General features: G+C 43.8%; 1 protein-coding gene and 1 non-coding gene across 2 annotated transcripts in view; both read right to left on the reverse strand.

Moving 5' to 3' along the window:
• The window catches only part of LOC116463229 (protein phosphatase 1 regulatory subunit 14C), a 103,955-nt gene that overhangs the window by 71,723 nt on the left and 16,322 nt on the right, over positions 1–15,910 (reverse strand). The window lies entirely within an intron of this gene.
• LOC116463250 (small nucleolar RNA U13) lies at positions 10,066–10,168 on the reverse strand. The gene has a single exon (XR_004246627.1). It is a non-coding gene; the product is annotated as a small nucleolar RNA U13 (small nucleolar RNA).

Consider the following 15,910-nt stretch of genomic DNA (forward strand, 5'->3'; position numbering starts at 1 on the left):
AATTATAAGAACACTCTCTCTCCAAAAGACAGGTAATTAATCAAGGGATAACCCCCAAGAAAGGGAAAGTAACATAAGATCACATCAGCTCACTGTTCTAAGTGTCCCCAGTGGAATTCTGAATTCTCCTTTAGTAGAGTCACTTATGACAGGTGTGGCCAGTTTAGAGATCCTGTTACCAGGGAGAGAAGTACAAGATATTCAGGGCCTGCTGAAGAAGACTGGCCAAGCAAACAGTGTTATAAAACACCACAGGTAGATTGCGCTTGTGGTTCAAACTGCATCTTCCCAAACAGGCCAGACTGGGGTATGACATCTAGGTTTTATTTTAACTGGTTCTGTTGAGAAAAACACCAACCTCATACCTGGTGACCTCATACAGTCAAGAGCCATGGGTTATGTTACCCAATGACACTTGGTGAGATGCTGTCAAATGATTAAGCCTTTGCCGAGGGAAGTCACACAGAGCAACAGTTCTGGTAATTACCCACCGTCTGTACCTGGGCTGACCAAGGCACCACCAGGGAGATGTCAAAGCCACTTCCTTGCATTTGGAAATGCCCTCACCAGCCCCACGCTCAGGAGTTCACTTTTATTTGTGCTTTTTATTGTTGAAGTAATATTTTACAAAGGAAATTACTAACTAGTCATAAAGAGCAGGGAGTTAAATATTTATAAGGACTCATAATATTAACAGACTCACTTTCCCAAAAACATTTTCAACATATCAAAGCTCTGCGTCCTTAGTAAATGACCACTGTAATTTCACACACACAAAGAGGCAAGTGCTTGGGCCATGTGTCACCTCTGCTGAGAGATCCCACTGAAGCAGATCCAAGAGACCCAGCTCAGAGGGGCCTTCCAACTCCACCACCTTCCCACGGCTCTCAGCAAGTTCACGGACTTCTTCCTGCCTGGTTCCATCGCTACAATGGGACCAGAAATAGCATCCACCTCACAGTTACGAGGATGGAAGGAGTTAACGTGGGCAAGCCTTAGGACAGAGCCCAGCACATAATAAGCACTATGTGAGCTATGACTGTTATTGTTGTTTCCGGTTTTATTATTTGGTCAACACGGATTAAATGTCATAGTGGTATCATAAACAATGTTCAAGCCAATTGATCATATGTTTCAAATACGAGAGCAAAAAAGAAACATCCTCTTCACTACTTTTTTTTTTTTTTTTTTTTTGAGACAGAGTCTCCCTCTGTCGCCCAGGCTGGAGTGCAGTGCCGCGATCTCAGCTCACTGCAACCTCCGCCTCCCGGGTTCAAGCAATTCTCCTGTCTCAGCCTCCTGAGTAGCTGGGATTACAGGCATGCACCACCACGACCAGCTAATTTTTTGTGTGTTTTTAGTGGAGATGGCGTTTCACCGTATTGGCCAGGCTGATCTCAAACTCCTGACCTTGTGATCCATCCACCTCGGCCTCCCAAAGTGCTGGGATTACAGGCATGAGCCACCGTGCCCAGCTTTCACTACTTATTATTAAGTGATCTTCCAGGAAATTATATTTATTTAAAACACACCATTGAACACTGAATATCTGCCAGGCTTTCCAGAGGACAGAATATACTATAAGCCAATGTTCCTACCCTCTAGGAGCTTACAGTCGAATTGAGAAGATAAAAATGCACGCACGGCCAGGCGTGGTGGCTCACGCCTGTAATCCCAACACTTTGGGAGGCCAAGGTGGGCGGATCACGAGGTCAGGAGTTCGAGACCATCCTGGCTAACATGGTGAAACCCTGTCTCTACTAAAAATACAGATTACCTGGGCGTGGTGGCGGTCGCCTGTAGTCCCAGTTACTCAGGAGGCTGAGGCAGGACAATGGTGTGAACCCAGGAGGCGGAGCTTGCAGTGAGCCGAGATCGTGCCACTGCACTCCAGCCTGGGCGACAGAGGGAGACTCATAGCATTTCTTTGTAATTGATTTATAAATACCAAGAAGTATGGGTAAGTTAGTAAGTGTTCTCACAATTTAGAAAATGGTAAGTATGTGAGGTGATGAATATGTTAATTATTTTGATTTAATCATTTCACAACGTATGCACCTATCAAAACATCATGTCTGTACACTGCAAGTATATATAATTATTATTTTTCAGTACTACCTTAATAAATGTCAGGGGGCGGGGAGGGAGATGTGCTGAGCAAGCAAATTGATTTCAGCCTAAAACAAAAGACCTCATGGAGATGGGGTTCAAGTTGGGCTTTGAAGGATGGGCAGGGCTAAGAGAGAGGAAGCTTTGAGGATGGGGGATCCTGGAAATGGCGTGAGCAGAACTCACGAGGCTATCCGGAAATTGAGACGAGACAGTAGGGTGCCTAAGGGCCTCAGGTCTGCCACCTTGGGCTCCCATGTCCTGGCTGAGTGACCATGGGCCAGTTCCATAAGCCTCTGCGGGCCTCCATTCCTAGTACTGGCTGGCATCGGCATTATTCTGAAGGCTGAACAAGATAAAGCATGTAAGGGGCCAGGAGTGGTGGCTCACGCCTGTAATCCCAGCACTTTGGGAGGCCGAGGCAGGCAGATCATGAGGTCAGGAGATCGAGGCAGAGGTTGTGGTGAGCCAAGATTGCACCCCTGCACTCCAGCCTGGGTGAGAGCAAGACTCTGTCTCAAAGAAAAAAAGAAAGGGAGAAATTCTGACTGCTGATAAACGTTTGTTGATTTTACTTAATGACATGGTTCTGTGATCTTTAAATTCATCCCTACTTAAATAAAAGATGTCTTGTGCTAAATTATGAAATCAGAAATCAGGCTGTTTGCATGAGAATAAAATTCGAGAAGAACAAGAGAAAGAGATGAAATTCCAGTCCCAGTTTGCAGCCTGAAGAAAATCCCTTAACTTTCAAATGTGTGCATCAATCACGGATTCTGTGTGGAGACGTGAGAAATCTGAGCAGCAGTGGCCCTGAAAGATCCTTTTACGACGCTATAGATGGAATCGGTATGTCAGGCAGAGAGGTCAGGACAGAAGATCTCTCGGGTCTCTTTTAAATATGAGCTTCTGGGATTCTCCTTATAATAGAGTTTAGATTGTTGTTATGCTCAAACAAAATTACAGAGAATCCCTCAACTATAAGATATCAGGTATGTGCAATGGTGTGCTGGATGGAGCTGGCTTGTACCAGCTCACTAGAGACCACTGTTAAATTTTCAGGAATTTTATAAGCCAGCTGTCAAACACAATAACGAGAGAATGTTCAGGTGAGTGGAACTCCTCTGTAAACTACCATGGTAGATACATGTCATTACACATTTGTCCAAACCCATGGAAGGTACAACACCTTGAGTGGACCCTCATGTAAACTATGCACTCTGGGTGATAATGGTGTGTCAACGTAGATTCATCGATTGTGACAAATGTACCGCTCCAATGGAGGGTCATGCGGGGGGAGTTGGTGGGGAGGCTGTTTTGGAGGACTGGGCAGAGAGTACATAGGAAAGGTACCTACCTCTCAATTTTACTGTGAATCTAAAACTGCTCTAAAAAACAGATTTAAATTTTTTTTAATGTATTTTGAAAAAAATGTTAAATAAAAGTTAACTTTTATAGTCATAAAAAATAATAAGACCATATCACTTCCCTGCATAAAACTATCATACTTGGAAACAAAATTCAAATTCCTTACCATTGAAAAAAAAAAGAGTTGTACTGTAACCTACAAGGCTCTGTCTGTTTCTTCTAACCTCATCACCTATCACTCTTCTCTCTCATTTCCCTAGAATGTAAAACCCACAAGGAAGGGAAGTGATTTTTGTCTCTTTGATCTACTTCTATATCACAGGTGCTTAACAGGTAACTAGCAGCCGGGTGCGGTGGCTCACGCCTGTAATCTCAACACTTTGGGAGGCCAAGGTGGGCAGATCACGAGGTCAGGAGATCAAGACCATCCTGGCTAACATGTTGAAACCCCGTCTCTACTAAAAAGGCAAAAAAAAAAATTAGCCGGGCGTGGTGGCGGTCTCCTGTAGTCCCAGCTACTCGGGAGCCTGAGGCAGAAGAATGGTGTGAACCTGGGAGAGGGAGCTTGCAGTAAGCCGAGATGGTGCCACTGCACTCCAGCCTGGGCGACAGAGTGAGATTCCATCTCAAAAAAAAAAAAGTAACTAGCACATGACAAACGTGTAATAAGTATGTGTTGAATTCAGTTCTCATCACCCATATTTTCTTATTCTTTCTTGTGTGGCAGAATGTATTTTCCAAAACTGGCTTCAACACTATTTCCCGATCCACTTCCCTTCCTCACAAGGTGATCTCACTTGACTTTCCTCCCATCAGAAGGTAAAATCTATGTTCCTCTTCCTTGAAGCCTTGTTAGAACTGTGACTAGAACAGAAGCAATACTATGTGACCTCCAAGGCAAAGTCATTAAAAGCAATACAACTTCTTCCTGATTATATTGAGATGTTTACTCCAGAGCCCAGTCCCCATACAGCAAGGAAACCGAAATAGCACGTGGAAAAGCCTGTATGCTGAAGAGTTGACACAATGGCCCATGGCCCCAACAGTCTGCGGAGTAAGTCATGTTGAAAATACACACTCAGGCCCTAAGTTTGCCACATCAATTAATTCCCCATGAGGCAGAGATGAGTCACCCCCAACAAATGATGCACAAATCAGATTTGCAAGCAAAATAAATGATAGTCATTTCTTAAGCCACTAAGATGTGGGGGAGTTTGTTGCATGGTACTGGTAATTAGTAAACCTTGGTTCATTCTACTTTCAGCTTCTTCCCGCTTCGGCCTTTTCATATTCAATTTCATCAGCCTAGAATTTTCTTCATTCACAATTCACTTGTCCTGTGCCTTCACCTTATGCAGGTCTCTGCTTTTGACACCTTCTTTTTTACTCAACCATTTGGTTTAGCTGCATGTAACAACAACAACAACCTTTTAACAGCAGTTCGGAGACTAAATATGATTTTTTTTCTGCCATATACAGAGAAGTCCAACATAGTTGGATATTGGCATTTGTTCAACAGTTCAAAGACGTCATAGGTAAGTTCTTATTTTATTGTTTCTATTTTTAATTTTTTTTTCCTCTTCTACTTACATTTCAGGAAGTAAAGAAAAAGACAAGCTTCCCATGACAACGGAATCAGTTACCATTAAATTATTATTCAGAAACTCCATGCAGTGAATTCATTTCACTGGTCAAAATTTATCATAGGATCACCTCTAACTACAATGGAAGGTTATATATTTTTAAGGAGTGTAAAATATCTTACTGATAATTTTATATTGAGGCTGGGCACGGTGGCTCACGCCTGTAATCCCAGCACTTTGGGAGGCCACGATGGGTGGATCACCTGAGCTCAGGAGTTCGAGACCACCCTGGGCAAGATGGTGAAACCCCATTTCTACTAAAGTACAAAAAATTAGCTGGGCATGGTGGTGCGAGCCAATAGTCCCAGCTACTTGGGAGGCTGAGGCAGGAGAATCACTTGAGCCCCGGAGGCAGATGTTGCAGTGAGCCAAGATCGCACCACTGCACTCCAGCTTGGGCTACAGAGTGAGACTCTGTCTCAAATAATAATAATAATTTTATATCAATCATATGTTAAAATAATATTTTTGATATATTGAGTTAAATGTTACCAAATTTTTAAATAAAATTACATAATTGTATAAGAAGAGTAATTGTATAATAAAGTTGTAAATACTCAAAACATGACTTTCTAATTATTTGATGACATCTTCCTATTCTTATGCCCTTAAGATTACTTCCATCTCCTGCATCTGTATGGAGGAAGTACTTGTCCCTGCTCCTCCCCAGGGACTTCACAATGGTCACCTGAAATCAACCATGGCGGGGACGTACACTAAGGAAACTGGGCTGCTGTGAATCAAGGGAATTTTTTTGTTTGTTTGTTCATTTGTTTTTTTGAGACGGAGTCTCGCTCTGCCGCCCAGGCTAGAGTGCAGGGGCGCGATCTCCGCTCACTGCAAGCTCCGCCTCCTGGGTTCATGCCATTCTCCTGCCTCAGCCTCCTGAGTAGCTGGGACTACAGGCGCCCACCACCGCGCTCGGCTAATTTTTTGTATTTTCAGTAGAGACGGGGTTTCACCGTGTTAGCCAGGATGGTCTGATCTCCTGACCTCGTGATCGGCCCGCCTCAGCCTCCCAAAGTGCTGGGATTACAGGCGTGAGCCACCGCGCCCTGCCGAATCAAGGGATTTTTTTGTCTCATAAGAGCCAGTTGTTAAACTTTCACCAGCAACTCACTGCCTATTTGTGAACCTCAAAGAAAAAAAAAAGGGACACTGTATTGTGTTAGGGAGGAGTAAGGGAGAGGAAAGTAAAAGGGGAAGTGAAAATGGAAAGGGAGAGAGCAAGGTGGGGGAGGAGTGGGGGAGAGGAGAGTCGGGAGGGGAGGGGAGGGGCCGCAGAAAGGGTGGGAGGAAAGCAAGCAAGGGGGAGAGGAAGAGGGAAGGAGAGAAGGAGAAAAAGAGGGGAGGAGAGAAGGGGAGAAAGAGGGAAGGAGAGAAAGCGGAGGAGGGGAGGAGAGAAGGGGAGAAAAGAGGGAAGAAGGAGGAGAGAAAGAGGAGAAGGAGAAAGGGGAGGAGAGAAGGAGAGAAATAGGGGAGGAGAGAAGGAGAGAAATAGGGGAGGAGAGAAGGAGGGAAATAGGGGAGGAGAGAAGGAGAGAAAGAGGGGAGGAGAGAAGGGGAGAAGGGAGACATGGAGAGAAAGGGGGAGTTATTTTATGTGTTTAGTATCCCAAGGAAAACAAGGGTTCTATATATGTAAATTATTTCAGATAACTAGGATTCAACTATTTTTCTTCAAATCTCTCTAAAGGGATTCCTCGTGTGCCTGCCTTTGGGGTCTGAATGGCTCAGGTCACTCCTGCGGCCAGGCGTCCTGCCACACTGCCTCTCGGGACACGCTCTAGGCTTTTTGCCTTATACAGTGTATAAGACGGCTCGGGTCTTGTGAGCTTTTTATAGATGCTCTGTCTCCTCCCTTACTGTCAGGCTGTCAGCTGTCACTTCTAGATGTTCTCCCAGAACGTATACCTAGCAGCCTAGTTTGTTGCTTCTAAATCTAGTGAACTAAAAAAGTAGAAAACCAAACTTGTTAGAAATGTGGCTAAAGTAAGGGCACAGAAGCTCTACGTGGAAGCCCAAGGACCTCTGTAATAAATCAAGAACATACCCCAGCATACCCCAAAATATCATATCTCTTTAGGGTCTCAAAGCTACGCTTTCTGTTTATTTTTTTTTTTTTTTCGAGACAGAGTCTTGCTCTGTCACCCAGGCTGGAGTGCAGTGGCGCGATCTCGGCTCACCTCAACCTCTGCCTCCTGAGTTCAAGCGATTCTCCTGCCTCAGCCTCCTGAGTAGCTGGGATTACAGGTGTGTGCCACCATGCCCAGCTAATTTTTTTGTATTTTTAGTAGAGACAAGGTTTCACCATGTTGGCCAGGCTGGTCTCAAACTCCTGACCTCAAGTGATCCGCCCGCCTTGGCCTCCCAAAGTGCTGGGATTACAGGCGTAAGCCACTGCACCCGGCCTAATGTTTGTATTTTTAGTAGAGATGAGGTTTCACCAAGTTGGCCAGGCTGTTTTTGAACTTCTGACCTCAAGGGATTCGCCCACCTCAGCCTCCCAAAGTGCTAGGATTACAGACGTGAGCCACCGCGCCCGGCCTAATGTTTGTATTTTTAGTAGAGATGAGGTTTCACCATGTTGGCCAGGCTGTTTTTGAACTTCTGACCTCAAGGGATTCGCCCACCTCGGCCTCCCAAAGTGCTAGGATTACAGACGTGAGCCACAGCGCCTGGCCTCTTTCTGCTTTCCTTTAGGTTCCTTCACTCGGTTCCAAATGACTGGAGTTAAAAAATTCATGACTTCAAGGTTGGTGAGGTTTCACTAAATATATAAAATATTCACCTGAGACAAGCTGAAAATGAAATTGGACATGTTATTAACTAAATAAGAAAGAGAATCACAGTCCCATCACGGAAGTAACATTCACAAGCACCAGCCGCCCTGTTCCCTTAGCAATCTGCTTCCGCCTCCTGAGGCGGGCCAGCTACAAGGCTGCCTCTCCCAGTGGCCTCAAAAGGCTTCAGAGCAGCTCAAACTGCAGCCACCAGACATGGGCAGTGGTGGACAATAAGTGCTGGCGGAGGAAGCCCCATTTTCCAACAGCTACTGCCTGGAGCTGGCCCGTTTGGGGATCTGCTCGTCCCCTGCCCCTCTTTGTTCACATCCCCAGAGGAAAGGAGGAACAAAGAGACCCTAGGACATAACCCCAGACCCTGGTGTCACCAAGCAAGATGGCACCATGGGAGAAGCCTCTAGGGCTCTTTTGTTCCCCAGAGGGCAGTTACCAAGAAGAGCAGCATTTGGCTGGGCACGGTGGCTCAGGCCTGTAATCCCAGCACTTTGGGAGGCCGAGGCAGGTGGATCACGAGGTCAGGAGATCGAGACCATCCTGGCTAACACGGTGAAACCCCATCCCTACTAAAAATACAAAAAATTAGCTGGGCGTGGTAGCAGGCACCTGTAATCCCAGCTACTCGGGAGGCTGAGGCTGGAGAATGGCGTGAACCCGGGAGGCAGAGCTTGCAGTGAGCCGAGATAGTGTCACTGCACTCCAGCCTGGACAACAGAGCGAGACTCAGACTCCATCTCAAAAAAAAAAAAGAAGAAGAAGAAGAAGAGCGGTATGCAGCATATGACACATGGTATATGGCACGTGGCCCACTCACAATGCGATCTGGTGTACTGGCACTGACTGGCACATCCAGAGTCCACACCAACCTCCTGAAAATGCATTCCTCTATTTTTCTAAACTTGGTCTTTGGTCTGGCACTAAATTTTGAAAATGAGAAAAGTACTTAACTTCTCGCTGAATTCACCATGTGAAATACTGCACTTCACATTTATTTTCATCTCTTTTTCTTTGTAGGGTTTTGTTTGAAAATAGTCTGATAGCAACATAAAAGTTCTAATTCTTAGGCCTGTTGCCTGTTTATCTAGGCTGTCACACACAAAAATTTTAAATAACTATAATAGAACAATAAAGCTACCCCAGAAATAGAGGAAAATTCTCAAAATTACCCTCCTTGCACTGAGTGTTTAACTTGTAAAGAAAGAAACAACAAATGTTCTAATATTAAAAATAGAAACTCCGGAAATAATCCTATTATTTTAGTTCTACTTTATGCCTGCCACATAGTAGGCCCATAAAAGATATTTATTACGTGACTGGCTGGATGGTTAAATAGATTCATTACTGCCAACTAGACAATCTGAGGTCAACCAGCCTTCCCCAAGGACTTTAGCCAGCAGAACTGGTCCAGAAACATATTTGGGCCTAGAGAAGAAATGTAATTAACTAGGCAAGTCAAGTCTTCTCTAACACAAAATCTGAGTATCTTTTCTTGGACTGGGAGCCCAGATATTTTAAAACTCTTGCCTAAAGGCAAGTTCAGACCTGTGCACCAACCAGTTGACATTTATTGAATATTTACAGCACAGGGGCCATTGCCAGGAAATGCAGATGGAGTATAGTGAGCAAGACAGAAAGGCTCTACCTAATATTAGAACATACTCACTAGAATCTATATAGAGCCAAACATACAAGGTCTCCTGTCTTAGTCAGTTTGGGCTGCTTTAACAGACTACCACAGACTGGTGGTTTAAACAACAGAAATACATTTCTCACCATTCTGGAAGCTGGGAAGTTCAAGATCAAGGTACCACAGATCCTATGTCTGGTGATAGTCAGCTTCCTGGTTTGCAGATGGCTAACTTCTCAATGTGTTCTCCCATGATGGAGTGCAGAGAAAGAGAGCTCTCTTGTGTCTTTTATAAGGACACGAATCCCATTCACGAGTGCTACACCCTCAGGACATAATCACCTCCGAAAGGCCCTTCTCCCAATAGTATAATACTGGGGCTTAGGATTCCAACATATAAATTTTAGGGGGATATAAACATTCAGTCTACGGTATCCCCTTATTTGTAACTACAGTGCAGTGAGGGAAGATGATCTTTAAATGAATGGTGCTGGGTCAACTGGGTGTTCCAAATTCAGGTCAGATGGGTCATGTGCCAATGTTGTAACAAGGTTCAAGGCTGGCACATTTCACACATGCATGTGAACACCCAATCATCGTGCTATGAACTACAAAAGGATCATGAATCGTAATCTCTACATTATACCACACATAAAAATGAATTTCAGATGGATTACAGATCTATATATAAAAGGTAAAATAATGAAGCATCAAAAAGGTAACATAGAAAAACATTTTCATGACCTTGTAGCAGACAAGGGTTTCTTAAATAGGTTGAAAATGTACCAAATATAAAGGAAAAAGCTGACAAATTGAAAAATATTAAGATTAAGAACTTCTGTGCCTCAAAAGTCACCATTCAGAGAGTGAAAAAGGCAGTTCAACAAGTGGGACACATATTTCTGACAAAGGACTCTCATATCTAGACTGTAAGAGATCAATGTCCAGGATATATAAAAGACAACCCCAACCCAAAGTTGTTGTTTTTTCTCTTTGAAATGGGCAAAAGAATTGAACAAGCACTTCACAAAGAGGATATCCAAAGGCCAGTAAACACATGAAAAGGGGCTGGACTTGACTAGTTATCAGGTAAATGCAAATTCAAACCATAATGCAACACCACTGTATTACATAACAGACAGCTAAATGAAAAAGTCAGAAAATAGCAAGTGTAGGTGAGGATGGAAAACAATCAGAATTTTCATATAGTGCAGTGGGCATGTAGATTGGTGCAATTACTTAAGAAATTATCTGACAGTACCTAGCAATGCTGAATATATACATACTCTATAAGCCAGCAATTTTGCCACTCTGTATGTAAGCCAACAGAAATGCAGACACAGGTTCACCAAAAGACATATGCAATAATATTCTCAGAAGCTCAATTCAGACTAGCTCAAAACTGAAAGCATCCCAAATGCCCATCAAAAGTAGAATCAATAGGCCAGGTGCGGTGGCTCACGCCTGTAATCCCAGCACTTTGGGAGCCGAGGTGGGCGGATCACGAGGTCAGGAGATCGAGACCATCCTGGCTAACATGGTGAAACCCCGTCTCTACTAAAAATACAAAAAATTAGCTGGGCGAGGTGGCGGGCGCTTGTAGTCCCAGCTACTCAGGAGGCTGAGGCAGGAGAATGGCGTGAACCCCGGGGGGCGGAGCCTGCCGTGAGCCGAGATCTTGCCACTGCACTCTAGCCTGGGTGACAGCGAGACTCCATCTCAAAAAAAAAAAGTAGAATCAATAAAAAACAACTGTGGTGTATTCATACATGGAGTACTATGTGGCAACTGAAATGATCAAACCTCAAATGACATGCAACAATGTGGGTGTATCTCACACATCTAATGTTGAACAACAACAACAACAACAAAAACAGACATAAAAGCTTTTAAGAAGGCAAAATTAATCAGATGACCTTGGAGGGAGGGCAGGGGGCTGATAATGGGATGAGCACACACAAGGGACCAAGGGATCCCTGCAGTGCTGGCACTATTCCATTTCCTGATCTGGAAGGTGGGTGGGTTCAATTTGACAAAATTCATCAACTGTGCACTTACACTTGGGTTTTGTGTACTTTGTATGTTATACTACAATAAAAAGTTTTTTGTTTTTTGTTTTTTTGTTTCTTTTTTTTGAAACGGAGTCTCGTTCTGTCACCCAGGCTGGAGTGTAGTGGCATGATCTTGGCTCACTGCAAGCTCCGCCTCCCGGGTTCACGCCATTCTCCTGCCTCAGCCTCCCAAGTAGCTGGGACTACAGGCGCCTGCCATCACGACTGGCTAATTTTTTTGTATTTTTAGTAGAGACGGGGTTTCACCATGTTAGCCAGAATGGTCTCGATCTCCTGACCTCGTGATCCTCCCTCCTCGGCCTCCCAAAGTGCTGGGATTACAGGGCATGAGCCACTGTGCCCGGCCTACAATAAAAAGTTTTTAAGAAAATACTCTCATTCATGTCTTTACCTCACAGTACTTTCTGTTCCTAGTCCCTTGGCCATGCCAAGATTCACCCTGCCGGAGGGTGTTTGCATTGACTGAGCCCGGTATGTCCCCCCAGGGCTTTGCACACCGCTAGTGCCATCTCTCTTCATGCAGGCCCAGATACAAATGCAATGAACTTCCTCAAAGAAGCCCTTCCTGGCCCCACTAACCTGGCCACAGTCTCTTACTCATTATCCTATTAGCTTTATTTTTTTCTTAGCACTACTCATGAGCTGAAGCCATTCTGATTTACTCATTTGCGTTTGTTTTTAAGAGCACAGGGACTCTTTCGCTGTTGTATCCTAAGCACTTCTGTCCCTAGCACCTAAAAGTACATGTGGCATTTTGACCTCACTAATTTCAAACTTATATCCAAACAAAAGTCCACCCACACGTGTTTATACCAGGCTTTCTCATAATCAGCAAAAACTGAAGCAACCAAGATGTCCTTCAAGAGCCACGTGGATAAACTGTGGTATGTTTATACAATGGCATCTTATTCAGCCATAAAAAGAATTGAGCTATCAAGTCACAAAAAAAACACGGATGAAACTTAAATGTATATTGTGTAGTGAAAGAAGTTAGTCTGAAAATGCTGTATACTGTATGATTTCAATTATATGACATACTGGAAAAGGCAAAACGATAGCAATAGGAAAGAGATCAGTGGTTCAGGAAGAAATGGCAGAGGTTGGCCTGGCATGGTGGCTCACGCCTGTAATCCCAGCACTTTGGGAGGCCCAGGTGGGCAGATCACCTGAGGTCAGGAGTTCGAGATCAGCCTGGCCAACATGGCGAAACCCCATCTCTACTAAAAATACAAAAATTAGCTGGACGTTGAGGCACACGCCTGTAGTCCCAGCTACTCAGGAGGCTGAGGCAGGAGAATCGCTTGAACCCGGGAGGCAGAGGTTGCAGTGAGCTCAGATCACACCACTGCACCCAGCCTGGGTGACAAACCAAGACTCCATCTCAAAAAAAAAAAGAAAAAAGAAAAGAAAAGAAACGGAGGGGGGTAAATGGGTAAACCACAGGAGATATTTTAGGGGGTGCAACTGTTCTGTATGATACTGTAAGGGTGGATACATGACACTCTGCATTTGTTAAAGTCCATAGGACTGACTGCACAAAGAATGAATCTTAATGTACAATATACACAAATTTAAAAAGTCATTTAGGAGATTGGGGGATCCCAGGATGGAATGCAGAATGTGACAAAACAATCTATCTATATTACAAATGTATGCAACAACCTCACTGAAGGGGACAGGGGAAAAGGGTACTGACCTAAGTAACTAGAAATAAGTAGAGTCTGTTAAAATCAAATGTAAAAGGAGTGCATGTAAGCACCATCTTCTAGTTGATAAAGTTGTTTCCCATAGGGATTGAGTTAACAATTCTGATATTGCTGTGCATGTATACTACAACTGAACAATTAAGGGAATGGATACGGGTGGTGGGAACCACAAGTTTGTTGGAGTGGGAGTTTAAAGATAGGCAAAGAAAGGGGGCTAGCACGACCCATGTGGTAATACATTAGAATCAAAGACATCAAATGAGCTGATGTTTAGCTTGGTATAGATGCTGATGGTTACATATGGAAATATTTGTAGCTATCTATATGCAAATTAGAATACACACATATATTTTCTTGCTGTCATGTGAGAGATCTTAGAAACAATGACATTTCAGTAGCAACAAGTACACTTGGCATCTCTTATCTTGGTTTCTTTTCTTTTCTTTTTTCTTTTTCTTTTTTTTTTTTTTTTTGAGACAGTCTTGCTCTGTCACCCAGGCTGGAGTGCAATGGCATGATCTCGGCTCACTGCAACCTCTGCCTCCTGGGTTCAAGCGATTCCCCTGTCTCAGCCTCCCGAGTAGCTGGGATTACAGAAGCATGCCACTACGTCTGGCTAATTTTTGTATTTTTAGTAGAGACAGGGTTTCGCCATGTTGGCCAGGCTGATCTCGAACTCCTGACCTCAGGTGATCTGCCCTCCTTGGCCTCCCAAAGTGCTGGGATTACAGGCATGAGCCACCGCACCTGGCCATATCTTGGTTTGTAATACCATTCTCTAATAAAAGGAATCAGGGCTCCTTGGAGAAATGGCTGACTCTGAATCTGGGGCAGGAAACATACATGATGAGACTAGAGTATTTTGTAGTGCTAGAAAGTAAATAAGTATTAAATACATACACACACACGATCATGGGGGTATGTCGAAGGAACACAGGAACCAATAAAAACAGCTCCCAATAGCCAAAGCTGGAATAATATGGGCCATGAAATAAAGTAATATTGAATTATAATCCAAAACAAACAATAAATATACATGACCCATACTGACATAAATAAAGCAGACTAAATAAACAAATGAGGAAGAAGAGACAAATCTCCCATGCAAAAGAATTCCATATAAATTATGTAGCTACACAGTGAGGTGGAACATAACTTCCCATTACTTAAGAATGAGCTACTGGGCACGATGGCTCATGCCTGTAATCCCAGCACTTTGGGAGGCCGAGGCGGGTGGATCATGAGGTCAGGAGATCGAGACCATCCTCGCTAACACGGTGAAACCCCGTCTCTACTAAAAATACAAAAAAAAAAAATTAGCTGGGAGTGGTGGCAGGCACCTGTAGTCGCAGCTACTCAGGAGGCTGAGGCAGGAGAATGGCGTGAACCAGGGAGGCGGAGCTTGCAGTGAGCCAAGATCGTGCCACTGCACTCCAGACTGGGCAACAGAGTGAGACTCCATCTCAAAAAAAAAAAAAGAATGAGCTACACATAGTGATTTTCTTCCAAAGAATACAGTGTGGAATGGGAGGGAGTAGCTGTACAGTGGAGAAGCCTGACAGACACTATCTCAGCCAGGTGCTCAAGGTGAATATCAACAGTAATAAGCCAGGTTGACAGGATGTACCTTCAAAGAATGTGATAAAAGGGTTTCTTTACCTTTTGGGTCTTCCTCCCTCAAACCCATAAACGCAGTCTAATCATGAGAAGAACATCAGACAAATGCCATTTGAGGGACATTCTACAAAATACCTAAAAAGTATTCCACAATATGGTCAAGGTCATCAAAAACAACGGAAGAATGAGAAACTGGCATAGCCAAGGGAGTCTAAGGAGACATGCTAGGTAAATGCAATGTGGTGTCCCGGTTGGGATCCTGGAACAGAAAAAGGACTCCAGGCAAAAACTAAAGAATCTGAACAAAGTATGGACTTTAGAGAATAATAATGTATCAATATTGGTTCATTCACTGTGACAAATATATAATTCTAACATATGTTGCTAACAGGTAAAACCTGTTGCAGAGTATATGGCAACAGTGTTCTGTCTTTGCAATTTTTCTGTAAATCTAAAACCATCTAAAACATAAAGCTTATTTGTTTAAAAAAAAAAGAATGCCTGGCAGAGACAGACGAAGGGACTAGTGGGTGGATATTGGAAGGAGGGACAGAAGGACAGCGCATTGGCTGATAGAAGGATGGACGGATGCTGGGATGGCTGACGGATGGATAATTGATAGAGTGGCTTAGAAAGCCAAGAGCACACAAGACAAAAACTGGAATGGGCACTTGGAATTTAGCAACATGGAGGTCATGAGCCTTCTGGGTGGGAAAGAAGGACAAGCCATACAGCAGTGGCTAAGAGGGGCACAGAAGTTGACAAAATGCGATGAAAGAATATAGACAATCTCTCTGTCAAATCTGGCTGAAGAGAGGAAGAGAAAGAGAGAAAGGCTTTTGTGTGTATTTGTGTTCTAATACTTTACTGAGGTATAATTTACATATCCTAAACTGCACAGATCTTTAGTATACGGTCTATGACTCTTGAAACAAAGGAATGGCTGATGATACCGGAGAAGTCAGCC

This window comes from Hylobates moloch, unplaced genomic scaffold, assembly GCF_009828535.3.
Source record: "Hylobates moloch isolate HMO894 unplaced genomic scaffold, HMol_V3 SCAFFOLD_29, whole genome shotgun sequence".
NCBI classification, from domain to species: Eukaryota; Metazoa; Chordata; class Mammalia; order Primates; family Hylobatidae; genus Hylobates; species Hylobates moloch.